Source organism: Dromiciops gliroides, chromosome 3 (genome assembly GCF_019393635.1).
Source record: "Dromiciops gliroides isolate mDroGli1 chromosome 3, mDroGli1.pri, whole genome shotgun sequence".
Taxonomy (NCBI): Eukaryota; Metazoa; Chordata; class Mammalia; order Microbiotheria; family Microbiotheriidae; genus Dromiciops; species Dromiciops gliroides.
The window spans coordinates 107,480,760-107,504,996 of NC_057863.1; the positions used below are offsets into that span (position 1 = coordinate 107,480,760).

General features: G+C 32.9%; 1 pseudogene; it reads left to right on the forward strand.

Annotated features, from left to right (window-relative positions):
- Positions 1-16,875: 16,875 nt before the first annotated feature.
- On the forward strand, positions 16,876-17,686 carry LOC122750987 (annotated as a pseudogene).
- Positions 17,687-24,237: the final 6,551 nt, after the last annotated feature.

The window sequence follows — 24,237 nt, forward strand, 5'->3', positions numbered from 1 at the left end:
TTGAATCTCATAATTTAAATAGGAACAAAAAAATTTTTTTTTCAGAGAGCAACTAAAAAGACCCCAATTTGTTTATCTGAAAATAACCTACTCTGGAAAAAAAAAAAGGTTTTCTTCTATGATAAGCTTCTCATTTTGGGAGAGGGTATGGCTAAATCCCAAAATGTAGCTGAAATGGTGGTGATGGCTTGATGTCCATAGAATCAGAGGGTTGTAGGACTGCACTTCAAGATTTTGGACCTGATCTGCCTTAGGCCCTATTCAAGTTTGATACTAGAATGAACTGACATGCTCATTGGTTATTCTACTATTAATAAAGGATGGTTTACTTTGACATAGCATTAAAATATATTAAAAAGAAAAAAAAAAAGAATCCTCCAACACTCAGGATGGGTAAACGCAGCCATCTTCACCTTCATATGGAAACACATCTATTCATCATGGCAGAGAATGAAAATTGAATGGTTTTGGAAAATCTGACAAGTCTGAGGAACTTCTAATCCTTTTGGATGTGGCCATTTTTTACCCTTAGGTCACCAGAAAACCAAAGTCAAAGTGACTTAAAGATACCAGGAAGGTATGTTAAGGAATGATAAGCTTGAGCTTTATCTCTCTGAGTTAATGACATTTTAGGTAAAGCTTTACTCTTTTCAGAGAAGGATTATTGTAATCAATATTGATGGGTGAGGAAGATACCATGGTAGATATTGTTCCTATTCCACAGATAGACTCTGATCATACAATATTCCTTCCATTCAATGTTGCTTTCCTCATTATTATTTATAACTGCAATTGATTGCAGAAAAAGAGGATGAATATAACATCTAAAAGGAAATGATATAAAAATTTTATAGGAGAAGGAAAAATCAGAATTACTTCAGAAGATAAACCCCCATGATAGAGAGAGAAACTAGAGATAGAAACTAGAGATAGAATAAAGATATGTAAAGAATTAATTGTTATTTGAGGTTTTTATGCCTCCGCACACACTGACCTGGGGCTCTGAAAATCACAGGGTGCTCCACCCACTGGTTGTAGAAAGAATTCTAAAGGAATAAATTCTTCCTCTGACTCAGGTAATATAATCACAGAAGGTCTAGAATTTAATCCTAGGTTATTGATAAGATGTTAATTTAACTGTAATACTTTTTATGTTTTGAACATCTCTCTGATTGTGTCAAGTGTTTAGTCACGTGTCAAGTGTGAATGGAAAAGACACTGGAGTGATTTGCTTTTTCCTCCTCTTCTCAGTGTAATGATGAGGAACTGAGGCAAAGAGGATTAAATGATTTGCCTAAGGTCACAAAGCTAGTAAATGTCTGAAGCCACATTTGAAGTTATGAAGATGAGTGCTCTTCACTCCAGACTCAGTGCTACATCCACTTTTCAACCTAAATACCAAAACTGAGTCAAATATGAAACAACCATGGAATAAGCAAACAAATTCCCTCCCACCCACCTAAGACACACCTTTCCTGCCAGGCTACCAATTCAATTTGGTCAGTTACTTAGAATTTACGTGCAGTATGTTATCCAGTCAAAAAGTCAGCAAGGTTGGTGTAATCAAATCATAATAGGACAAGGCTCTTTTGGGAAAAATAGCATAAAAACCTGATATTAACTGGCATCAGACAAAAGGAACTTTTCAAACAAAATCCAAAGGAAAGTAAACCTATTCGTTACAATATTTCAGACTTTCTCATTTGCAAAATGTAAAATATTTCCAAGTGCTTTTTGATTAAAACCGGTGGTTTGCATATTGATTTGTATTAGGCAGTTTTGAAATCCTTAATGAGCTTCAGTACTATCATTATACTTGCCTTCCTCTTATTTGGAAGAGTTTGTTCTATCATAGACCACTTGGTGGTGCTGGTGGATAAGTTAAAATAATCATTCCCAGAGCATATGCTAAGAAGAGTGGTTATGGTGAGTTAAATAAAATTAAAGGAAGGACAGCTTCATTCACCTCTGTCATTCCCAATTTTTCATTTCTCCTTTTGACACAAAGAGCTTAAATTAGGCAGAATGGTTACTCCTGATAGCTTGAATTCTTGATAACTAGCACAGGGAACACAGATCTTTAACACAAATTTCATGGCCCTGGAGATTGACAATTAATGAGGCTATTATTTTCATTTTAAAATTGCCCCAGCTGCAGAATGGGAGATTGCTACAGTTACATTTTTTATTGTCATCTTTCCCCAAGAATTGAATTACTCATCTTTCTTTTTTTTTGAAACTATATTTTACAGCTATCTTGATGACCTCTGTGTGGTTTAATATAATCCATAATGGAAGTGGAAGTATTTCAACATGATGTAAAACCTTGTTTATACAAAAATAAATAGTAAATATGTTTATCACATATTCTTTTAGTTTAGATGATGGACTGTTTTTGCTAAGAAAGACTTCAGTGCCCTTTACCATTCCTTAACATAGAATTTACACTTTCAAAAACTATTATTTTCTCAAAAGCAAGCTGTATTGGAGCTGTAAACAGATTCTTATGTTATTTCACATTTTTTTAAAACTTAGCTTGAAGTTCTAACTTTTAAAAAGGTGTACATATTATGCAATTTTTATGAGATATTCAACCTGATCCCTTTAACAACAGCAACATTGGAGACAAATTATATAGGATATATAGAATATGATATATGGGTGTATTTTTCTGCTATTATCTATTAAATGGGGAGTAGTTCATGAATTTCTTATGCTAAGAGTCAACCTAGACTGTCACATCCCACAGGGGGTGCAAGATGGGAGAGTTACAAGGACAGGATTTTCAATGACAAAATGAAAGTTTTCAGCTTTCACTCTACTTCAAAGAAAGGCACTCAGCAGACATATATTCTCTGTCACATTGGAAGGCAGATACATTATTAACATCTTTGACATGGAAGAATAGGCAGCCAGAGGCCCCAAACCCTGCTTCTTTATAGATAAAAGAGTAAGCACTTAAACTCTCCTCCAGAACAACAACTGTTCTTTTTGTTTTGTTTTGTTTTTGTTTTGTTTTGTTTTTAAATAAGGGGTAAGGATGAATCCAGTGCATATTTACTGCTTTAAGTGTTCCTTCCACCTTAGGGTCTCATATTTCACTTGGTTTTTAGTATCATTCTAATTCTTTTATTTTACTTTTAAATATACTTGTTTAGACAGGTAGATTTGGGTTTTGTGACATATGTATGGATGACTTCAAAAAACATATATAGACTGCCAGACTTCGCATACTTGTGATAAAAGTCCATTGACACAAACAATGGGTTTCCTTTCATATTCAACATGAGGTAGTAGTATTTTTTTTTAAATCAGCCAGTTTCATTCTAAACAGATCTGTATATATACAATATAGGATCATGTATATTATGGGAATACTTCATCTCTGGTGTCATATAAATTTAATTCCCTTCTACAATGCTCCTTTTTAAAAATTTCATAGGACTTTTGTCTTTCAAAGATGTTTTCTTATATGCTATGTTCCTTATCTTTCCTATGATGCCACTGAGATATATATATGACATTTAACAGATAAGGAAACTGAGACTTAGAAGGCATCAAGAGACTTATTCCAATTAATATATGACAAAGTCATAACTAGAACTAAAGTCATCAATCTCATAGCAAAGAGGCTGTTTTTGTTTTTTTTTTTACTCCTCTCCAACACACTATTTTGTTGTTGTTGATGTTGTTGTTGTTTTTGTTGTTGTTGTTTTTTTTTTAGTGAGGCAATTGGGGTTAAGTGACTTGCCCAGGGTGACACAGCTAGTAAATGTCAAATGTCTGAGGCCAGATGTGAACTCAGGTCCTTCTGAATCCAGGGCCAGTACTTTTTCCACTGTGCCACCTAGTTGCCCAAAAGTCCCAAAAAATTAAACAAAGAAAATAAAATAAAACATCAGCAAATAAATAAGCAATAAAACTATGGGTAATATAATAGATTATTTTAGAAAACCATAAAAAACTCATCCAAACCCTCCTTTTAAAAATTAGAAAACCAAGGAAAGATGACATACTGAATCAAATAACTACTTAGTGGAAATCAAGGATTTAAATTGAGAGCTTATCATTCCAAGCTCATTACTTGTTTCATAAAACCACAAAACAATTGTATCTCCTGCTTTCTCTTTCTTATGACTATTTGCATTTGATTGAGACTCATTGGAAAAGACTATGATGTTGGGAAAGACTCAGGGAAAAAGAAGTTAATAGCAAAGGATGGGATGGATAGATAGTGTCATAGAAATAACAAATGTCAGCTTGGATGGACTTTGATGGATAGTGGAGAATTGAAGGACCTGGCCGGCTATGGTCCATCTACTAATGAAGTTAAAAATGAGTAAAAGAACAAAAATCAAAAGGAAAATGGGAAAGTCTTCATTCTTCTCTAAAATTCATTAGCAACTTTCATTCAATTTTCCTCACTTTTTCAAATTATTTGAAGCAAAGGAACAGAAAATTATTGACAAAAATCAGGGTTTGTAAGTAGTGTAATCATACTATTCATTCACAATTAGATAAGGAAAGAGGTAACATATTAAAGTTGATAGGTGATTGATAGGGTCTTAGCCCTGTCTCTGACATTGTTGGGAAAATTGCTGTTACCTCTCAGTTCTCTAGGCTTAGAACAACCAAAATCCCCCGTAAATCTGAAGTAATTTTTCACTTAAAATATTATTTCAAATGGCATTTTTCATTATTAATTTGCTAATTTTTATTTTGTAATTTTAGTGTACTCACCTAACTTTCATTTTGATTCATCATTTCTTGTTCCAGGTTTCATTACAATGTACTTATATATGCTTCCATTATTATCTAAAACTACCCTTTTTACTTAAGAAATGTGAATTTTATTAGTTATTTTCAATAAACTTTACATTTTAACTTTGATTTTTAATCAATCTACAGGTAAAACAAAATATACTGTCATTTTTTATAAGATTGGGCCCATGGAATACATAGCATTATATTTTAAGAATTAACTGTTTTACATCAACTAGTTTAGTAAGATTATTAAGACAAATCCTTAGGCATATAATAATTACAAGGCTCACTCCTCTGCCTGAAACTTGACTTGTTGTCTTATTTAATTTTTATCATATTGAGTTACAGTTTAATTCAAAGGTATATTTGGTTATTTCCTCACAAATTATATAAATTCAAATATATTCTCTCAGTTAAGAGGTAAGTACAAAGGCTCCACCCCATTCAATCCAAGATTGTTTATTTAAGAAAATATGGAAACCTCTTTCATCATAAGAAGCTGTTCATATCTTTCTCTGTCTCTCTGTTTCTCTCTCTGTGTTTCTCTCTCTCTCTCTCCCTCTCTCTCTCTCAGCTTCTTTCCTGAATGTAACCTTTGGCAGAATAATAAAGCTTTCATGTGTAGATTAGAGAAGTGAAATGGTTTAGTTAAGTTCTCTTTGTCAGGCTCTATTAAATCTTAAATAATTAATTATTTTTAATTTGTTGTTTATAACTCATTTGGTAAAAAATGATAAAAATAAAACAACTTTTCTAAAGTCATGTATACATACAGATATTCTCCTGGGATTCCCTTATAAATAAAATTTTAATAGAAATACTGAGAATTCATGGAGACTTTAAATTTATTTTCATTGCTTATGTTTAACTGCAGTGAAACTCTTGTTCTGTGGATAAAAACTTGATTTCTAGAAAATGAATTATGGGAAATGGATACAGTGATAAAAGTGACCAAATATAATTAAATGAAATGAAAAAAAGTGTCAAAAATTGACATATATTAAAGTCAGCCTCAAAGGTACACTATGTGAATACAAGAAGATATAACTTCCATTACAAAATTAGAAATTTTATCAATGATCCAAAATGGATTTTAATTGTCTGATGAACACATTTACACACCATGGACCTTCATAACTACTATTATTACCAAAAAATCTATTTGTTAACAATGACATAGTGATTTGTCTTTTACAAATCCTTTTACATTATTAGTATAATTTAATCTCATAATAACAAAATGAGAGAAATATCACACATTATTATCCCATTGTACAGATGAGGAAGCTAATTTTTTCTAGAGGTTTTGAGGTAAACAATTTTGCATAGCAAGAAAGGAGTAGATTCAGGATTCAAAAACATCTGACACATAATCCAGTATTATTTCTAGGAAACATCAAACCCAACCCCTTCATTTTACAAATACTTTAAGTTAGGTTCATATAACCAGTAAGTCAGAAGAAGGATTTGAAATCAAGAAGTCCTGACTCTGAGCCTGAGGCATTCCACTAATGAGAATCCACCCACCTTTAAACCAACAACTCCCTGGGCATGTGAGCAGTCTGGGCAGCATAGAAGAGACACTCACCAGGCACCTCAAAACTAGAAGAGACACTCACCAGGCACCTCAAAACTAGAAGAGACCACCAGGGAGTCTTTGAACCCACTGTAGATGAGTAGAGAAGCCCTGCCCAAGCAGGTCAACAGTAAGTTCCCACAACTATGACCTCCCAGGAGAGAGACTGTTTCCAGGGCAAACCAGCAGCAGGGGTTCATGAGATCAGAAGCAAATTATCCTTCTAGGGCCTGCTAGCAAAGTGATTGGTTACCATGCAACCCAGAAGTAGGAACACCCCCCCCCCCCGCAAGAGACACACATATACTCTCTCTGTCTCTGTCTCTGTCTCTGTCTCTCTCTCACACACACACACACAGAGGATGATTGGAAACAAAATTTCTACTCCAGGGCCTGCTAACAGGGAACCTGCTAACAGAGTAACCCAGCAGCAATGCACCACCCCTGCATCAGAACCACCACAAGATCACTACTCCAGGGCCAGTTACCATAAAGACTTTGTTAACTTTAGCACCCCAGCAAAAGTAAGCATCTAAGCCCTGAAGCTCAGTGAAAACTACCAATAAGACCCAGAACCTCAACACAAACCTTGGCAAAGTTTAGGAATAGAGCCCAAATCAAATAAAAACATCAAGGCACAAAAATGAGCAAAAATACAATAAAAAAGCTTTACTATTGACAGTTACTACAGTGATAGGGGAAATCAAGGCATAAGCATAGAGGAGGACAATCATAACAAAATGGCTACAGGTGAAGCTGCAAAGAAAAATGCAAATTGATCTCAGGCCCAAAAAGAATTTCTGGAAGAGCTTAAAAATATTTTAAAAATCAGATTAGAGAATTAGAAGCAAAATTGGGGAAAGAAATAACAATAATGCAAGAGAAAAATGAAAAAGAAATATGAAAATCAATTCACTGAGGAAAATAACTCCCTAAAAATAGATTGAGCCAAATAGTAAAGGAAGTACAAAGGGTCACTGAAGAAAATGATTCTTTAAAAATTAAAATTGAGCAAATGGAAACTAATGACTCTAGGAGAAAACAAGATACAATAAAATAAAATTTAAAAAGTAAGAAAAAGTAGAAGAAAATGTGAAATTTGAAATTTGTCATTGGAAAATTAGCTTGTCCAAAAGATAAAGGAAATTTAATATAAGAATTATTGGACTGCCTGAAAGCCATTATTAAAAAAAAAAAAGAAAAGCCCGGACAATATTTTTCAAGAAATTATGAAAAAAAAAACAACCTTGAAATATTAGAACCAGAGGGCAAAATAGATGAAATAATATACCAATCACCATCTGTAAGAGATCCCAAAATGAAAACTCCCCAGAACATCATAGCAAAATTTAAAATCCCACAGAACAAAGAAAAAGCATTGCAAGCAGCCAAAAAGAAACAATTCAAATACTGTGTAACTACAGTCAGAATTAGACAGGATTTTGCAGCTTCCACATTAAAGAATCACAGGACGGGGCAGCTAGGTGGCACAGTGGATAGAGCATCAGCCCTGGTCTCAGGAGTACCTGAGTTCAAATCTGGCCTCAGACACTTAACACGTACTAGCTGTGTGACCCTGGGCAAGTCACTTAACCCCAGTTGCCTCACTAAAAAAAAAAAAAAAAAAAAAAAAGAATCACAGGACATTGAATATATTATCCCACAAGTCAAAGGAGTTAGCTTTAAAATCCAGAATCACCTACAGAGCAAAATTGAATATATTCTTTCAGGGGAAAAAATGGACATTTAATGAAATAGAGGACTTTCAAGCATTTCTGATTAAAAGACAAGAGTTGAATAAAAAATTTGACCTCCAAATACAAGACTCAGAAGAAACATAAAAAGATAAAAAATAAACAAGAAAGAAAAACTAAGAAATTTAATAATGTTAAACTGTTTCTAGTTCTATATGATAATATTTGTAAGTCTTATTAAATTTATTATAAAAGCAATTATTAGATCAATTAGGACTATATGTAAAGATGATATATTCATAAGGTAACATTGAAGTGATGATAATAATATTTCTAAGTCTTAACAACTTTACTATAAGAATGATTAGGACTATATGTAGACAGAGGGTATGGTTATAAGGTGACATTGATGCAATGACAAACCAGAAAACAAAATAAAGGAGTAACAAGACATTGCATGGAAGAAGGAGGGGAGAAATTGAATGTGGTGAATTTGCCTCCCCCCCCCAAAGACATAAAAATCTATCATAATGGAGGGGTGTTTGGGGGGCATAGGCCAAGATTAAACCTTACTCTCATCAAAGTTGGATCAAACAGGGAATAACAAATTTATTCAATTGGATATAGAAATCTATCTTAACCTATAAGGAAATTTGTAAAGGGATAGTGATAATAGAAGTTGAGGCAACTGATATAAGGGAGGGGATATTGGGGAAGGTGGTGATCATAAGTACAACACTTGTGAGAAGAAAGAGGGTGGGAAGTCACAGTGTGGGGAGTATAAAATTAAAAAATAGCATGGAGAGAAATAAAAATTCCCTGTGAATGGGATGAACTCACCCATTAAATGGAAGCAGATAGCAGAATGGATTAAAAAACAAAATCCTAGCATATGTTGATTACAAGAAACACATTTAAAGCAGAGAACTACACATAGGGTACATGTAAGGGGTTGGAAATGAAATCCATTATGCTTCAGCTGAAGCAAAGAAAGCAGGGGTAGCAGTTATGATTTCAGATAATGTAAAAGCAAAAATATATCTAGTTAAAAGAGATAAAGAAGGAAATTACATCTTGCTGAAAGGTAACATAGACAATGAAGTCATATCAATACTTAACTTATATGCGCCAAATTATTTAACATTTAAATTTTTGAAGGAGAAGTTGAATGAGTTACAGGAGAAAATAGATAAGAAAATTATCCCAGTAGGGGATCTTAACATTCCCCTCTCAGAACTGGATAAATCTAACCAAAATATAAACAATAAAGAAGTTAAGGAAATGAATAAAATTCTTGAAAAGTTAGATATGATAGATATCTGGAGAATACTAAATGGGAATAGAAAGGAATGTAGCTTCCTCTCAGCAGTACATGTGACCTACACAAAAATTGACCATGTATTAGGCTGTAAAAACCTTACAACCAAATGCAGAAAAGTAGAAATAGTAAACACATGCTTTTGAGATCATAATGCAAAAAAAAATTACATTCAATGATGGGCAATTGAAAGAGAATGTAAAAAGCAATTGGAAATTAAATAATCTGATCCTTAAAAACAAAACAAAACAAGTGGGTCAAAGAACAAATCATAGAAACAATCGATGATTTCATTAAAGAAAATGACAAAGATGAGACAACATATGAAAATTTGTAGCATACAGCCAAAGCAGTTCTTAAGGGGAAACTTATATCCGTAACTGCTTACACCAATATAATGGAGAAAAAACAGATCAATATTTTGGGCATACAACTAAAACAACTAACGAATGAACAAATTAAAAATCCCCATCTAAACACCAAATTGGAAATTCTGAAAATCAAATGGGAGAATAATAAAACTGAAAGTAAGAAAATCAGTGAGGTAGTACATAAAATTATAAGCTGTTCTTATAAAAAAAGCAATGAGGGAACAAAACTATTACTCTTTGAAGATGATATGATGTTATACTTATAAAATCCTAGAGAATTAACTAAAAAGCTACTTGAAATTATTAAGAACTTTAGCAAGTTGAAGGATACCAAATAAACCCACAAAAATCATCAACATTCTATACTGATCAATAAAGTCCAGCAACAACAGAAAGAGAAATTCCATTTAAAATAACTGTGGCCAATATAAAATACTTGGGAGTCTATCTCCAAAGACAAATTCAGCAACTACATGACCAGAACCACAAAAAGACTTTTCACAGAAATAAAGTGAGATCTAAACAATTGGAAAAATATTAATTGCTCATGGGTAGGCAGAGCATATATAATAAAAATGACAATCCTACCTAAGTTAGTTTATTTACTTAGTTCTACAGCAATCAAACATAGAACTAAATATGGTTCTGATATCCTAACCAGTAACAGAATAAACAGAGAAAGAAAATTATAGACCAATCTTGCTAATGAATATTGATGCAAAAATTTTAAATAAAATATTAGCAAAAAGATTCCAGAAATACATCCCAAGAATCATACACTATGACCAGGGAAGATTTATACCCAGAATACAGGGCTGGTTCAATATTAGGAAAACTATCAGTATAATTGACCATATCAATGACAAAACAACAGAAATCATATGATTATCTCAATAGATGCAAAAAAGGCCTTTGACAAAATACAGCACCCATTCCTATTAAAAACATGAGAGAGCAGAGAAATAAAAGCAACTTAGCTTAAAAATCATAAGCACTATTTATCTAAAACAATCAGCAAGCATTATCTGCAATGCAGATAAGCTAGAAGCCTTCCCAATAAGATCAGGGCTGAAGCAATGATGCTCATTATCAACTCTATTATTTAACATTATAGTAGAAATTTTAGCTATAGCAAAAGGAGAAGAAAATAAAATTAAATGAATTAGTATAGGTAATGAGGGAACAAAACTATTACTCTTTGAAGATGATATGATGTTATACTTATAAAATCCTAGAGAATTAACTAAAAAGCTACTTGAAATTATTAACAACTTTAGCAAGTTGAAGGATACCAAATAAACCCACAAAAATCATCAACATTCTATACTGATCAATAAAGTCCAGCAACAACAGAAAGAGAAATTCTATTTAAAATAACTGTGGCCAATATAAAATACTTGGGAGTCTATCTCCAAAGACAAAGCAGGCTAGCAGTGCCAGGTCTAATCTGTATTAAAAAATGGTAATTATCAAAACAATCTCATGCTGGCTAAGAAATAAAAAGGTTGATCAGTGTAATGGAATAGATAGAAATTACACTACATTAAATGAGCATAGTAATCTAGTATATGATAAACCCAAAGATCCAAGCTTTTAGAACAAAAACTCATTATTTGACAAAACATGCTGGGAAAAGTAGAAGACAGTATGGCAGAAACTAGATATAGCCCAACATCTCACGCTGTATACTAAAATAAGGTAAAAATGCATACATAATTTACACATAAAGGATGATACCATAAGCAAATTAAGGGAGTATGGAATTGTATATCTGTCAGATTTATGGGCAGGGGAATAATTTAGGACCAAAGAAGATATAGAAAATAAACTTAAATGTAAAAATAGATAATTTTGATTATATAATATTAAAAGCTTTTACACAAACAAAACTAATGTACCCAAAATTACATGGGAAGTAGAAAACTGGGAAAGCATTTTTGACACAAATGTCTCTGATAAAGGCCTCATTTTTCAAATATATACAGAACTGAGGCAAATTTTTAAAAATACAAGTCATTCCCCAATTGATAAATGGTTAAAGAATATAAATAGGCAGTTTTCAGACAAATAAATCAAAGCTATCTATAATCATATGAAAAAATGCTCTAGATCATTATTGATCAGAGAAATGCAAATTGAAACACCATTGAGGTATCTCTTAACACCTATACAAATGGAAAATATAACAAAAAATGGAAAATATTGGATGTTGGAGAGAATGTGGGAAAGCTAAGACACTAATCCACTGTAGGGTCGTAAAACGTTCCAACCATGCTGGAGAGCAAATTTGAAATATGCCCAAAGGCCTATGGAACTGTGTATACCCTTTTATCCAGCAATACCACTGCTAGATTTATATCCCAAACACATTCCTAAAAAGAGAAAAAGAACTATTTGTACAAAAATATTGATACCAGCACTTTTTGTTGTGGCTAAAAATTTGAAATCAAAGGAATGCCCACTAATTGGGGGATGGCTAAACAAACTATGGTAAGCGATGGTGATGGAATATTATGGTGGTATAAGAAATCACAAGTAGGATAACTTCCATAAAGCCTGGAAAGACATGTATGAAATGATGAATTTTGAAATGAGTTGAAACAAAAGAACATGGTACACAGAAGCAGCAATGTTGTTTGATGAAGAATTGTAAATGATTTGGCTATTCATAACAACACAATGATCCAAGACAATCCCAAAAGACAATTGATATAACATACTATCCACCTCCAAAGAAAGAACTGATATTGATGGAACAGACTGAAGCATGCTATTTTTCACTTTCTTTCATTTTTTTCTTTTAATCAAGTTTTCTTGTCCAAAATGAAAAATATGACAATGTTTTACATAATAATACATGCATAACCCATATTTGATTTTTTTCCACCTCAGGGAGGAGTGTAGGGATAGAGGAAAAGATAGATAAAAATTGGATTTCAAAACTATAAATAAAAATGTTTATTATTGAAAAAATGTAAATAAATAAAGAAGAAAAAAGAGGTAAAATCATTAAGAAAAGTTGCCTTAGAATTTCCATACCTGAAGCAATTACATAGCAAAAGTGTCTAAGTAAAGAATATCACATTTATTTTGCTAACATATATAAAAATGTTTAAAAGGGAACTCAATATGTAAGTGGTGTTTCTATAACTCCTTAACAAATGCATGTATTTTATGTAATTTCATTATTATAGATTATATATTATATATTATTATTACTTCTGGAGCCACATAAAAATTAAATGACTTATTGAGGTTTCCACAGCTATTTGTCTGCAGGGGGAGGGGTAGGATTTGATCTTAGAATTTCTAGAGATAAAAAACAATGCAAAAAAATCCCCCAAAACCCTGAAAATTCTTAAAAGATATGATGGATGCTGACAAAGACATTTTTTTAATTCATGGAAAAGATACAACATTAAATCTAGGTATGCAATGCAAGGAGCTTGATCTTTGAATGTTGTAAAATTTAATATTATATCATTTTAATGAATCCCAATACTAAAATGAATGAAGAAAAAAACAAACTTAAGTCAGATAAACTCAGTGTTGACCATGATTTTGAATGTTGGGCAAATCATTTGGAAGAGTAGGGATTGATGCCTCAATCAAGCCCCATTCTTAAACATTACTAACTCTTAAGCTTTGCTATATGACAGCAGATTAGTACTATGCCCAAAACAAACACATTTCAGATATATTAGAAAAAGGGGGGAAAATCAACTTCTCACTGTTGAAAATTTTAAATTAAATTACAACAGTTGTTGCAGAGAAACAAGCATATATGTTATCTATCTTTTTTCATAATTTCTAGTGTATTTTAAATATATATGTATATATATATATATATATATATAAACAGTCTGAGATGCTGAAGTCTAACTCTTTGTGAAAACAATCAAATGATAGAAAAAAAACAAGAAAAAGTATCTAGAGGCAGATTGAAACATACTATTTCTATTTTTTTTGTTTTCCTTTTTTGAGTATTTTTTCCTTTTTGCTCTGATTCTTTCTACATGACTCATCCAGAAATATATTTAATGTGATTGTACATATATAACCTAAGTCAGATTGCTTGCTGTCTTGGGAAGGGGGGAGGGAGAGGTGGGAGGGAGAAAAATTTGAAACCAGAAATCTTATAAAAATTTTTGAAAACAATCTCTACATGTAACTGGAAAATAATAAAGTACTTTATGGCAAAAAGAAAAAATAAATATAATGGAATAGGTTTGTGTTGATACTGCAGTGTAATAATGTGACTTATGTGAATGTGTCTGTAACCCCACATGGGATTGCTCTCATATATTCAGAATCACTCCATTCTTGACATTCATACATTCTTTTAAAATTCATTTAGGAAATAGTACTTATGTGTGCTAGATTGGAAGCATTGTCAATAAATATATTTTATTAAGGTATAGGGCAGAACCTTAGATTACCAGGAAAGACAGAAATATTTAACTGATTTTTTTTAAACCAAAGCCTTGGAGAACACAATAATTAACACTGACTTAGTCATATTCAAGCAATCTCTATGGTATCTTAACAATAATCTCTTTGGTGCTCTTTTTCCTCTTTGCATGGAAAAAAGTTTTCATTCAACATGTTAAGCACAGAATATTAATAGCTTACATTCAATTGTCATTAGCCTGTTTAGTTAATTTTCCATACATCCACCCTGGGAAATAGGTAACCTAAGATAAAGAATAAATATTCTTAAAGTCAGAGGGACTTCAGTAGCAACCTAATCCTATACATATCTCAAAAACAATCCATAAATAGTACTGTACACAAGAAAAAGTATGCATGCAGGTTTTGTTTGAAGTAGTTCACTGAAAAGGGAACTATTAGCTCTTAACTAATTCAAATGTATAAGGATGAGAGCAATTTTTTCAATTGATGAATGGCCTAAGTGTATATACAGTCAGTTCCCCAGGTAAGAAACCTAGGCTATTTATAGACATATATAGAAATGCTCTAGCACATTTCTAAAGAAATACAAATTAAAACAATTCTCAGATTTCACCTCATGTTCTTCAAAATGGCAATACAAAAATGAAAAAAAAACATATGAATGTTGGCGGGCTTATGTAAAAACAATCATACTGATTCACTGTTGTTGTTTGTTTGTCCTTCATTCTCAAAGAGGACCATTACTTAAGGATGATGTCATGACTTGCACTAAATAGGATTTAAGTGAAGGAGGGTTTTGAAAGATAACCAACCTCATTCTATCTTCCAGAATCATCTGGGTCCAGTGGCAAGACATACAGCTGGACAATTGGAGATGGCCTTAGATGTTTAAGGCAATTGGGTTAAGTAATTTACCTGGGGTCACACAGCTAATAAGTTTTTGAGGTGAGATTTGAACTAAGGTCCTCCTGGCTCCAGGGCCAGTACTTTATCCACTCTACCACCCATTGGTGGGCCTATCAGTAGAATAACCATTATTGAAAGCAATTTAGAATTATACACAATGAGTTACTAAACAATGATTGCTTTTTAATCCAGCTAAACCATCACTATTCCTGTAGTCAGATAAATTTTTAAAAGGCATTTTATTTACCCAAAAATATTTGTATCATCTCTTTTTATGGTGACAAAAAACCCTGGAAGCTAAAGAAATGTTCATCAATTGTAGAGTGCCTAGATAATTTGTGTTGTATAAATATGATAGATTATTATTATGCTGTGAAATAAATGAGTAAATAGACTATTTTAGAAGGTATGAAAAAACATGAACTGATGCAGAGTGAAGCAAGCAAAAACAATTTATGTATCATCAATACTGTAAAAATGAATGTTTGTGAAAACTCTGAAAAACTTATTAAGAATGAAATAAGTAGTGGATAGAGCACCGGCCCTGGAGTCAGGAGTACCTGAGTGCAAATCTGGCCTCGGACACACTTACCAGCTGACCTTGGGCAAGTCACTTAACCCCAATTGCCTCACGCACACAAAAAGAATGAAATAAGTAGGGGCAGCTAGGTGGCACAGTGGATATAGTTCAAATCCTGCCTCAGACACTTGACACTTACTAGCTGTGTGACCCTGGGCAAGTCACTTAACTCTCATTCCCCTAAAGAAAAAATAATCAAATAAGTAGAACCAAGAGGACAATTAATATAATAAAAACTATTAAAAAAAGTTGTGAAGGCTGTAAGCAATATAATCAATACCATGACTATTCATGATTTCATAAGAATGGTGATGAAATATGGCATCTTTTATAGAGAAGTGATGGATTTAAGGTGAATAATGTAACATATATTTTAGTATGCAAATATTGAATGGATTTTTTTGCTTGACTATATATATTTGTTACAGAATATATGTTTTATTTACTTTTTTTCACAATAGGGTGGCTGTGAGAGGGCAATAATGTTTATTTTTAAAAAATTCTTATACACATTTACAAACTCTATTGTTAGTTTTACTTAACCATTTCCTTTGTTAAAGCAAACCTTTAATAATGTAGGATTAATTTATAAAGGTTTATAGTTTATGAACAAAACACATTAAACTTATAGAAAAAGAAAAAAAGAGCACACTACCTCATCATTTTTCCTTGTTATACTTCTAATTAGTAAAAAAAAAATTGTCCTGGTGTAAAAGCTAAATTTGTCTTATAGAAGCTTCCATCCATTTCCCTGGGTTCTGTTGTTTGGGACCAAATGGAATATATGTAATCTCTCATACACACAGACAGTCCTTTTCATACTTAAATAGAACTATTGATTTCCCTCTGTGTCTTCTATTGAAGAGAAACATACCTATTTGCTTCAACCCATCCTTATATGATGTAAAGTAAAGGACATTCATGACCCTGGTTGTCCATTCTCTCCAATTTATTAATATCCTTTGCCTACAATATGCAGTTATGGTCTCCTCATGAGGAATACCTTAGGAAACTCTCTTCTGTATGTCTGGAAGATAAGACTCTTTAATCACTGGACTTGTGACAAGAGATGGTGTCACATGTCTCCTCTGCCCTCTTTTCCAGGAGAGGAATGAGGCATTTTAGAGGTCATTCCTGAGGCTTGATTCTATGGCTAAAATGAGGCAAAGGAGCATGATTAAAATGACTCTTTAATAAAGTGCATTATTTGGATGCTTGTTGGCATGAGCATCTTTTCTTTTCCTACTATTCCATCAATGACTGTACATCGTAACCAAATAATTTGTCAAGTTAGGTTTGCAAGCTGGATGAGGAGATGATGAAAATGAAAATTCATCAAGTTATAGGGAGGTATAATTATTTTACCATGGGAATCGGGTTTCTAAGTGTGGTTGCAAGACCCATTAGAGAATTGAGAAGTAATGCTGACTATCACTACCAACTATAATGATGTAATTTAGATTTCCTGATAATAATTTAGCTTGGATTGACATGAAGAAGCAAGGAGAATACCCTTCAGGAAACTCAACATGGCAGTTCAACTTTAATTTAATTTAGGCCGCATACCATGGTCTCCATGGAACTCCTACCAAACTCAGGAATCCAGTCCAAAAACATGAGGAAAAATTTACACACAGTGTTTTGCAGAACTTCTTATGACATTAGGCATTATTCTTTGTGAAGTAGTCAAGTGGCTTTCATTTTTTAGTAGTTATGACTTTGGTTATTTAATAAAAATTCTGATCTATAAATTGTCTTAAGAATAGCTAGATTTTTTTGACATCTGATTGATCTTCCTGATCATCTCTCATGTCAAGTACCTCATGAAGAGCTGCAAAAACCTCAAGGGTGGCCTTTAGGCAGTGGCTGAGCTGCTGGAGTTGGAACAGATAGGGCCACATTTCATTAGTGAACAGAATAGCCTTTATCAAAATGAGAGAAATGTTCTTTGAATAGCACATTGATGATGCCATGTATTGTGGGCACTTGTACAACCTTGGTTTGGGCTTCTGTGTGCAGAATTATATAGGGAATGGGTATGAAAAAGAAGCTAGAAAGGAGTAATGACATGAAGTGAATGTTCAACAGGTCTTGGTATTTGGAGCTACACATGTGACTGTATATAAGTTTTATCTCCAGTTAAATTGCTTGGACAGTAGACAATAAGGCTTTTTCTTCTTTTTTTAGCCCTTCCTTCTCAAACATTTTTCTCTTTTGCCTTTCAGTAGTAATTGTGAGCATTCCTTTAACAGATTCTGATAAGTAGAAGGGTCTTCAGGTTAAATTTGACTCTATAATGAATCTATTTGTTAGCAAGCACATGTGGCCAAGGGGAACAACCACATCATAGACAAACTTTTGGTGAAAATATCTATTTGATCTTAATTTGTTCTTCCAAACCACTTCCTCCCATTCCCAGATTAAGAAAGCATTGAAGATCACTTATTGCCCTGTTTCATGTCTGTGTACAAGAGTTTTAGCTATTTGAGATTGTGTACTATAAATTTTGCACTTTAGAGAGTGACTCAGATCTACCATTTTAGCAGAAGTTTGGTTTTCTTTGAGGTTACCAGAATGTTAATCATTTGCAAGTTTTACACAGTACTCTCTTCTTTTGGATGCATGGAGCAGAGTCTATTGACAGTACTGCTGTAAATTGATGACATTGCAAAGTGGACCAGAGCATGTAAAAGAAGTCTTTGTTAATAAGTAATTTAAACAGTACTCAGAAATGATGAAGGACAGCAAGTCATGGTGTGTGTGTGTGTGTGTGTGTGTGTGTGTGTGCATGTATTACCTACACTTAAGTCATATTAGCTGTTTGCCAGATAGGCTTATTGTCTTGTACTTGAACATTCATTTCTTGTTGAGTTATGATGCTATAAATGGGTAGTCCTTCAAAAAAGTTACTTGCAAAACAGATGGCATTTCTAAAGCTTTTGTAAAGGCTTCAAAATATTTTCTTAAAAAAAGAATTTATATACAGTAAAACTCCTAGATCTCTGTCAACATAATGCCTTACTCTTAATTTCTTTCTTCTTCTTTCCCTTCTCCATTGGATGTGGTAGGGTAATTATGGTATAATTCTAGAAGCATTAATCTTTGATACAAAAGAATTAAATTCAAATTCTGATCCATTTATCATTTGTGTGTCACTATGTTACACTGAACACAATAGTCTCTGAAAACTTGAAAATGAGTATCAAATACAGGACAGTGGAGAATTGAATAGTACTTATGACCCAGCTGGAACATAGAAAAAAAAGTGAGTGTTTTTAATCAAAAACGTTTTGAAAGCCTCAGTTATATGACATTGTGCAAACAAGACATGAGTAAAGTCAAATAGAATGGTCAGGCATAGATGGTGTATGATTGATAAAACTGGATGGAATAGTCAAATAAATTACCTTCAAGATAAATTTGTGTATTTTAAAAGTATTTATGTAATACTGGATTAATGAGTTTAACACCCTGAGCCTGAATTTAATCATATGTTAAATGGAAATGACAATTTTAATTTTGTTACCTATGTCAGAATCTTATTATATATAAAATAATTTGTAAACTTAAAATCTCATGTAAATATTTTATTTTATTGTCTATGACTGTAGATCTGTCAAGAATTCTAATAACAATTAAACTTAATAAAATAAAACAAAAATAAATAAATGAATGAATGAATAAGTAAAAAAAAATAAATGAGTGGGAGAAAGTATAAAGGGAATCACATTTTTACTAATGATTTCAGAGAAACAACTGAAAATATTATATATTTTGTGTCTCATAAAAGCTTGAAACAAGGTGCCTGCATTATCTTTCACTATGATTTTAAAACTAATAACTTAACTGAAGTTTGGTAAATAACACTTTTTCAAAAATCTATCTATATATAAATGTTTCAGGTCTTTATGATAAATGTGAAGATGAAACAAAATTGCAAGGAAGTAATTTGGGGTTAACAATGTGCAGAAGAAAATGAACGAGTTATAACTGTAGATGACAAAGGACTTATTTAGTTAAAAGCAAGTGGCTAATAAAACAAAGATGACCGTTCAGACTAAAAAGGAATATGGATTATTCAAAACTGTAAAAACAACCTATTGAGGGGTTATTTAGAATGTTTTGGGGCAGTGGGGAATGATTTGATATATGTACTAAAAGAATTATAAGCTTTCAAAACTCCTCACAATCTATATGGACAGCAGATGAGTGAAGCTAGCAAATATATTGTCAAATGTGTCAGTTTACTCCCTCCCTTCCCCCAAGAAAACAGGATTAAAAAAAAGAAGACTGAGTATTATCATAAAGAAAATAAGCTAAATAGCTCTACATATCAACAGAAGGTGCTATTTTGAGTTACAAAATGTCATGGAAATTATAGACCTATATTTAAATCAAAAATAGATATGGATATAACAAAAATCTAAAGAACAACTTGAGATTCACTATTAATTGAAATTTTTATGATACCTATTTTGGTATTAAAAGGAGTCAAAGCTTTGCTCATGAGAATTTAATAGCCACAGTTCAAGGAAAAACAAAAAAAAAAACATTAGGGGTATCTTCTATTTAGACTTTTCTTTTTTGAATTCTATAATTTCCACATATGTCATAGGCTTACAATATAACAATCTGAGGATATAAGACATTTATAAAAACTGCCATGCCAACATGCTCTGGTTCCATTTTCAAAGACCTTTTTTATTTGCTATCCATGAAACTTGTTCTTATATGCCTCTTTTAGTCAGCCTGAATCCATTGTAAGAAGTGATAATCTTGTTGTTCTTGTAATGTGCCAGCACAATGACCATGAAAGATGGCTAGAGAATAAATTTCATCATTAGCTCAGCTGCCTATTACTATCCCTTGTATTGGAAGGCATACAAGATTCACAGGGAACAAGCAGGGACCAGTCTTATTTTGATGTCACAGGCACTGTCCTTCTAAAGGAGGCAAAATGCTTAATCAACCCACAGGCCTCATTTATGAAGGGCGATACCCCAAGACACATGGGGTTAGCTCATTTTTAGACACACATAATAAAATGGTCATTCAGAAGGTTCACTCCTATGTGTAAGATACAACCACTGTCTCAGCAGGAGTGTATTCTTTTAGAACAAGGGACCCAGTGGGTGTTTTGCAACAAGCACTATTTGCTAGTTCGCTTTCACAATGGATCACAGTGTAAGTCTTCTCACTCCAGGCTTCAAAATTGGAAACATCAACCCTCTGAGAGGCCTTTCATGTATTCCTTCTAATCCAAGCTAGAAAAATAATGAGCAATTAGCTCTTGTGATGATGGGCTGCTGTTTAGATGAACGACTTGTGGCTATTTTCAGTAGTCCATACTGATCCAGGAGAAAAGAAAAGAAGTCAACCTGGGATGATCCTTCCTATTTAACTTTCAAAGTCCTAGGTTACTTATCACCAAGCTGAGACTCTGAATAAAGCGGTTACTTTTAGCCCCCATGAAACCTGGGTGTGCTGTCAGAATGATTTTTTTTTCAAGTTTAGTTTCCTAGGGCCAAATTTTCATCCTATGTAACTCCATGGGAGGCCTCCAAGAAAAGCAAAAGCTTTAACATGGGGGGGGGAGGGAATCCTGCTAGCTTTCTCACTCTCTTTCTCTCTCTTTGTATTCTATTAAACAATCAGAAATAGTTTTGCTTTGACCTTATTCAGGTCTTTCATGATAAAAGCAAAGATACCTGATCTCCTTCCCCTTGAAACTAGTCAAGGGCACAGTTGTCAACCTTTTTTTTTAAACTTATCAATAAAATAATAATGAAAAAGCAATGGATCAGAGATCATATGAGATTTCCAATGCCCTGCAAAGTCTTTTCCTTGATTTCAACCCAGATTTGTTCACTCTGGCTTTCTATGGTAACTGAAACTAAAACCATTTTTATTTTATTTATTTAATTTTTTTTTTTGATATGAGGCCTAGATTTCAAAGGGGTAGAAAATATGTCATTTTAAATGTGTCTCTTTCATATAGTTCTACAACTCCTAGATCAGAATTTAACCAAACAATACCTAGGGCTTCTCTGAGGTATAAAATGATTTTCAGATTGAAATATTCAAATTAGTTTCAAGGAAGAATATTTCCACTTGGTGACTGTTAGAGAATTATTTGATTGGACTTCTGAGATTGTCTTTTTACAGAAATTCTTTTTTTAAATTGTCTAGATTTTCATCTTCTAGGGATAATATAAAGCACAGGTGGATTGCATAGCTTTCCTAATCCACTTTTATGCAGAATGGGTGAAAACAAATTCTTCTTTGCAACCCCTACCTACATTCCCACTCACAGTATCAAAGATTTCCTCTCTAAAATTTCTCCACTTGCTTTACTTATTATTTTGGCTTAAATATTAAAATACATTTATAAAAATTAAAATAATAATTTGCAAGAAAAGAGAGGCAACACTCAAATGTGCATGCCCTTGCATAGCCTTTGGATGCAGGAAGATCTGTGTTCAAGCCCTGCCTTTGATAGATATTGGCTGTGGGATTCAAATAAAAATCTTAGTGTAGCAGACAACATTGTAAAGACTAATTTTTTGAGCAGATGATACGATACTTAGCAGGCAAAATATTTTTTTCATTTGAAGGCCCCTAAACCAATCAACTTATTCAAGATATAGGAAAAATATGTTCTCATTTAATATGCATATTAATTTATCAGATAACTAAATTAATAATTAGCAGGGACCTTCAGGACTGAGATATAGCAAAGGTGCATTTTGATAGGAAGAAATAAAATTATGGAGCATACAGTTTCTGGGAACAGTGTTTATACATCTTGAGTAGCCAGGAAATATAATCTTGCCATGGAACTCAAAAATAATGGAAGAGAAATAGGTTGGTTGAGGCATGGGTGAACTTGAGGGTGGTAAGGAGCAGTTTAAGACCAGCATTTTAAACAAATGTCTTTGAATTCATAATCTTTCTTTTGGTTGCAGGAGCTAATTCACAAAGCATTGCCTGACTGTGTTTTGACCATTTACCTGTCCTATTACTACCACTTACCACTCCTGGACTAAAAGAGTTTTTTGCCATTTATATTAGTTATTATCCTAATGCAGTTTCTGTCACACATCACAGTGACAGAGGTTGAAAAGATGGTTCAATTCAATTTAATTTAATAAGTATTTATTAAATAGTCATTATATGAAAGGCATTGTAGTAAAAATGTTGATCCTATAGCACAAAAAGTTTTTTCAAGGTCATAAATGTCTAAACATTATAGTAATCTTGTCTCATATGTTGACTGTTTCTTTTTTCAAATATGCATCGCATTTTACTCTAGAATAATTCAAATAGAGTTGAAACCATGATAGCATAGTAATGGTAAGCACTAAGCAGAATTGCCCATTAAAATCCCTTCAAATAAATTTAGAAAATGTATTAAATTGAATCCTGACAGAGATATTTTTTAAAAAATTAAGTCACAATGAGTCATTTTATAATACTGGATTGATAACAAAAGACACACAGAGAGGCCCATGGCTACAGGGGTAAGAATGGAGTAAGTAGCATTCCAACGCAGGAAAATTTTGAACACCAGAGTAAGGGGTGGTCTAAGAGTCCTATTGGGTCACTTTGACCTTTTTATGGTAAGGGAAAGGGTATCAACTGGAAGCTTTTTTACCTACTGCCCAGGTTACAAATCTTGGGCAGACTGAAGAGGGGGCCTATACCCAAGTTTGGCACTTCAGGGCAAGGATCATTTGAAGGCCCTAAAATCTGTACTGAGAAAAGGGTTTAGAAGAAAGCAATGGCTATGTGACTTAGAAGCAGAAGCAGAACAGGTAATTTTTTTTTAACTTCAAGCCCAGACTGAAGTATGCAAAGAAATAGATGAGGTAGCAATCCTTGACCAAGGGGGGTCTTAAGTTTTGTCACTCTGAAACAGCAGAGCTTTTCATATACCTAACAGCACCTTAGTCCAACAGTAGTTTATTGTTGCTCAGATCAAAGCCAGGTCAGGGACAGCCATCAGACTTTGTCCTCAATCAAACTACCTTGGGAGTACTGAAATCTTATGGGTCCTTATACTGAGTTACCATGAAACCCTGAAATAACACTATACTAAATAATCTAAGAAAACATTAAAAAGACAAGGTCAGACCTTCCTTCCAGAATTACACAGAGCTCTGCTCCAATATCAAGTCAGAAGTAAGTGCAGAAATGAACAAATATAAGAAAGATTCCCACTATTAACAACTATAATGATGACAGGGATGCTAAAGAAACAAGCTCAGAAAAAGAGAATGACTCTAAAACATCAACAAGCAGTGCATTGCAGTAAAACATAAGTTGAGTTAAAACTCAACATGAAATGGAAAATATGAAGTAATTTTAAAGTGTTAAAATGTTTTACTAAAGGATTGAGAGTTTCATGGGGGGAAGAGAAAAGAAATTGGAACTATATAAGATAGAATTGGAAAGGGAATTAACAGCTTGGTAGAAGAGGTAGAAATCCTTAGCTAAGCAAAAAAAAAAAAAGAATGTACTGGATAGATACCTATGATTCCATGAGACAAAAAATATTAATATGAATTTGAGACTGAAAAAATAAAAATAATAGCAATATAAGAATCTCATAGAAA